This window comes from Malurus melanocephalus, unplaced genomic scaffold (assembly GCF_030028575.1).
Source record: "Malurus melanocephalus ecotype Western Australia unplaced genomic scaffold, MMel_1.1 scaffold_212, whole genome shotgun sequence".
NCBI classification, from domain to species: domain Eukaryota; kingdom Metazoa; phylum Chordata; class Aves; order Passeriformes; family Maluridae; genus Malurus; species Malurus melanocephalus.
In genome coordinates, this window is record NW_026623444.1 from 988,232 (window position 1) to 994,002 (window position 5,771).

Sequence of the window (5,771 nt, forward strand, 5' to 3'; positions counted from 1 at the left end):
AGAGACTGACTGATGGGCAGATATGCTGCTGGGGAGGCAGCYTGGCTCTATCAGCATCAAAAGGGCAGGCAGATGGAACAGGCTTTTCATACTGGAAGTGCAGTCACCAAGGGAAAAACAAGATGAAAAACATTTARTGGGCTATTGCATCAAACAGTCTGCCAAGAGACGACCTGAAAGACTCGTTCCAGTGAAGCTACGTGAGAAACAAACACAAAGATGTGATTTTGTGTCCCATGATGGATTTTTTTCCCCTTGGTTTTGGCTGGGGTTTTTCAGCTGTTTTTTTTTTGGTTTTGTTTTTATGTGGATTAAAGTGAGTCCAAAGTTAATGTGTGTTCTTTCGTGCGTGTCTCACCTGTTCTGCTGAACATAAGGTGGCAGGACACTGCWTTGTGTCAGTTTTCCTCAGATAATTTTGTCTGGAGTGTGAGATGCCAGGACAGTGTGTACCACTGCATCACTTCGGTTCTTTGGGGTTTTTTTAAGGTCGTGCATCCCTCAGAAAGGAGCTGTTCTGGTCGCAGTAACCGAGGCTGAGATGTGCTGGCAGGACTTGCCTCATCCATCTTCTGCTTTTGCAGCAAAAACAACACAGAACTGTCCAATTTCCTCCTCTTTTGACCCAACTGTTTCCCTTCCTGATGTGCTTTCCTGATTTTAAATTTACGAGACAATTGCTCCATTCTGTCCCCTCTAAAAGTATAATTCCATAATAAAACCCTGCCTACAACTACAAAAGAAAGGGGAAAGCTTCTCTCTGAGTGTGATGTCAATAGGAGAGAGGTTTTGAAAACCCTCTTCATCTGCATTTTGTTATGAACATATGCCAAGTCCATTTTTGTAATTACATAACATTATTTTAGTATTAAATCTTAGAGATTATTTGTATGAACAGCWATAAACTGCAATGAGCATTCAGCTTCTCATAGACTGTCCCAAAATGACAGCATTGATTGCATTGAAAACAAACTRCAGCAGCCAGCTCCTTTGAAATCCCTTTTATTTATTCATAAATTATCCACATTCATATTTATCCATTTTTAAAGGAATACGGTGTATCCTCATCCTTATCAGCAAAGGCTGACCTTACATAGCTCAGCCAGGACAAGCATGAACACTTTATAGCGCACCCTTTCCTCCTGCAGTTAATCTGCTGGAACATCTTGCCTAAAAGCACAAGTTTAGGATTGCAAAGGCGCATTTTTGCCCTTGATTGCACCACAGGTGAAGTGCASTTAAAACCTGTGATGTGGCCAGGGCTGTTTCCAGAACTGAAATTGCTGGGGGAAAACTCGGGCCCKTGCTGGGGGCTCCATCAGGACACCCCCCTGTGCTGGGTGGGGATGGAGGGGGCAGGAAAGGGAGCCTGCACAGCCCTCTGCTTCCCAGCACAGCAAGATTTCCCCATCATAGATAAGGTCCCAGACATTCCTCTGACTGGAACTGGGAGATCTTCCTGGTGTGATGGGATCTTGCTTGAACTGGAGCTCRGGATAAATGCTGTGCTCAAATCCGTTGAACATCTGCAAAAATTCACTGGTGCTCCAAACAAAACCCCTGTGAAAGACACAGGGAATCACTGCTGGAATGCTGATGAGGAGTACGGATGTGGCACTTTGGGATGTGGTTTAGGGCTGATTGTAGGACTGGATGGTTTTGGAAGTGTCTTCCAGCCTGGATGATTCCATGATTCTGCAAATGCCCCATCCCAGGTGCAGCTCTTGGCCCTGCTGAACCTCATGAGGTTCTCGTGGTCCCACTTCCCAAACTCATCCAGACCCCCTGGGACAGGAATATCCCTCTGTATCTCCCAGCCTGGATGGTTCTGTGACTCTGTGGCTAATGAGTTGGGGCAGACACTGCCTAATTAAATACATAACCAAAAATTCAGGCTACTTGTGAAATTTAAGTATTGTCAGAAAAGTGTAATCAGTGTAACAAGGCAGAACATAACTTGCAAAGCAAAGAATTYCAGTTTCATTTATTTTTTTCTCCCCTCCCCCTTCGTTTTCTGGTCAAAATCCTTAAGATTGATTCAGCTTTCAGGAACAGGACTTCAGAAAGCCAAATTTAACTCAAAACCTGGATAATTAGGAAATGTAATCTTTTTCATATCACTTAGTTAATTCCTAAATATTTAAATAAATTCCATGGGAATTTTCTCCATTTTTTCCTCACTACTATTTATTTCTTTTTCTTTTGACTTACCAGTATTCAGGTTTGCATAAAGTGCAGAAAGTTTTAAAAACTGAAAAGGTATTAAAAAAAAAAAAAAAGTCAGTTGTTTTACTAAACATGAAAAAGTGCTGGAGAAAGGACAAAATACTTGTATATTTGAATCCCAGATAGATATCTAAGCAGACACATAGACAGACTCCCATTTCTGAGGAAAAAAAGTATGTGGAAAAGATTTTGCTATTCTAATTGTTCAATACTATTTAGTGAAAGAGCTTTTCTACAGCATAAAGTTGAAGAAAAATATACATAATATATTTAATATGAAGAAGAAAATTGAAAGGATGAAAGTATGTGGGTTTGCCTCCACCTAACTTCTGAAAAGTAAATAAAAATTAATGACCAAAATGACAGCAAGAGGTGYGAATTTTATTACTCATTATTCAGTTTTTCTTTTGTTGTTGTTCTTTGAAAGTGAAACTGTATGCATAAAGTACAGTGCCTATTCCCAGTGCTTTGTTGTAGATCCTTTGTTTGGCCATGAATCCATAAATTATAAGCAATAGGGTTTAGATTAATAAGATTAATACATTTACATTTCAAATGCATGTGCAYGCTGTTGCTTGAGTAAACTGAATGAATCACAGGCGTCAGAATAATAACTGTAGGCCAGAGTGGAAGGAGAGATTTTGCTTTATTTTATGGGGGTGTGTGTGTGAGAGAAAAGTGAAATGAGATTTGGGGTAGAGGAGGTCTGACTTTAACCTCCTGTTTCCCCCAAAATCTGCATTCAGCAACATGTTCAAAAACTCTCTAGGATTTWAAAGCCAAAATGCAAAAGTTACAGGAGTAAATACACTAAATTACAATTATGTAGCAAGAACACAACTGGTAAAAACTTATCAGACTGGACAAGCTTTAAACTGGACAGCACCACAAGCTTTAAAAAAATATTTTTATTAATACTGATGTTTGTAGTTAAATTTAGCAAATTCATATTGTTGGAAAGCAAAAGAAATTAACCCCAAGGATAACCAATTAGAGGCAATGCAGTTATAGAAGGATTTATTTGGAGCAAAACATTGAGGGGAGAGATGATATTAAGAGGCTTAAATAAAATGAAGACATGAGCTAAAAATAATAGAATTAAATTAAGATGGGAGGCAATCAGAAACTGAATGAGGGGAAAAAAATCAAAAAACTTTACTTCTACTGGAACTTGGGATGAAAAGGACCTATTGACTGCGCGAATTTGCAGTGGAATGTTTATGTAAAATAGTTTAAAGCTGTAAATCTTGGTATAGGGATGTCAGTTCTAAGAAAAAACAGAAAAAAAAGGGAGGGATCTCAGTTCTAAGAGAAAATAGAAAAAGAAAAGGGAGCACACGGAAGGAGAAAGCAGGGACAGAGCACCTGATGGTGCCCCAAGGCATTGCAGAACATGCAGGGATGTGGCTGGGAAAACAGAGCTCATCTGGAGCTGAATCCAGCAAAGGATGTGAAGGACCACAAGAACTCTTCCTTTCAGTGCATTTTGCAGTGAAATGAAAGCTCAGGAAGATGTCCTGGGGTTGGGGACCCCATGCCTAACAAAAAACAGGCTGAGGTGCTCAGTGACACTTTTCGTCTGGTTTGTCACTGCTCAGGTTGGTCCTCTGGCCCTTCAGGTGTCTGAGCCTCTCACGAGACCAAAACCAAACGCAGAGAACTCAGAGTGAGTGAAGCCAGGGCTCATTAGCCACAGCCAAGCCCATGGGAGGCACTGGGGGCTGGGGAGTGGCCTTGGTCACTGCAGGGCCACTGTCATTCCTCACACTGCGGCTCCTGATGACCGGGAAAAGCCACACAAAACACCCATCTTTGGGAAGGACAAGGAGGATCTGGGGATTAGGGGATCAGCTCCATCCTGACACACAACAAACAYTCCTGACAACCATTCCCAGGCACAGGAAGGACAAGAAGATGATTTGGAGCAGCCAAGATGGATTTACCAAGGGCTGATTGTGACCCTCCAGCTGAACACTTCCTGTGATGGCACAACCAGCTTTGTGTAAGAAGGGAGGGAAGGGGACATCGTATTCCTAAACTCTAGCAAGGCCTTTCACAGAGTTTCCTTCAACATCTTTATTGCCAAACTAGGGAGATACGGGCTGGATAAAGGGATTATAAGATGGGTGGAAAACTGGCTGGGCTGCTGGGCTCAGAKCATTGTTTGTGAACCATCAGTGTTCCAAAATCCAGCCATGACCMGTCACCAACAGCCTGGGGGATCAATACCCACACCAGGGGTGTGTAAAACCTTTATTAATGACCAGGGCAAGGGGATGGAGAGAAATAGAAATCCCCACTGTGGRAGCAGTCGCTGCACTGGGCTGTGATTTAGAAGGACAAGGACAAGGGGCTCAGCACTGGTGAGGACACACCTCAAGGGCTGTGTCCACTTTGGAGCTCCCAGTACAAGGCAGGGACTTTCAGGAGAAAGTCCAGCACAGGGCCACCAAAATGGTCAGTGGGCTGAAGCACAGGATGTGCAAGAAGAGTCAGGGTGAGCTGGGACTGTTTGAGCTGCAGAAGAGAACTAAAATTCCCAGTGATGCCTTAGGATTTCAGCTTCTATATTTCTCATGTATCTGTGTTCCCATAATTTTTTAGTGTACAGTGCTGAGCTACTGCTCCCCCATTTTTACACAAAACAATTCCTCTGCAGCCACAAACTCAAGGACACTTCCCTGTGCCAGGCCCCAAGAGATGGAAACAACAGAGAATTGGGGGRAGCCAACTTGGAGTCAATGACTGCATTGGCTGAGCTGCAATTGGAGGATTCAGCCCCRATGTGCAAATGGACAAAAGTGAGAAAGGGTGAAAAACCCGTGAGCCATTGTCCATTGTGGGTGTGGGACTGCCCTGAATGCACCTGAAGGCCCTGCAATAAACAGAACTGCTTTTTATTCTCTGAATTTTGTCCGGCCTCTGTTTTATGTAGCCGAGTTTAGGCATCAGCAGCACAAGGGAATTTGTCGCTGTCTGGGCATAGCTCATGGAAGGTTGCAGAGGATGCAGCCAGATTCTCCTCAGAAATGCAGGATGGCAGGACAAGAGGCAATGGRCACATGTTGAAATGCTGCAATCTCTGAGTAGATACCAGAAAAAGGAAATATCAGCGTGAGTCTGGTCAGGCAGGGGCCCAGGGAGGTTGTGGGGTGGAGACACTGAGAACTCAGGTGCACAAGCCCTGAGCAGGCAGAGCTGACTGACCACAAACCCCGACTGAACCTCCCATGAGCAAGGGGCAATGCTCAGYGACCTGCCTTGCACAGAATCACAGAATATTCTGAGCTGGAACAGACCCACAGTTTATCGGTTTATCGAGTCCAGCTCCTGRCCCTGCACAGAACAACCCCAGAATTAACGGAGCCAAGTGAGCATCACTTTGAGGACAAGAGAAGAGAGTTCCAAAGGCCTGGAGAGGAGCTCTTTGCAYACCTTGGTGCAAGGATTTATCTGCGGAATGTAACAGGAGGAAAACCTAACCTGAGTTTCATTGACAATAAGGAACCTCTTTCTCCAYCTTTCCTTTATCTATTATATTTTTA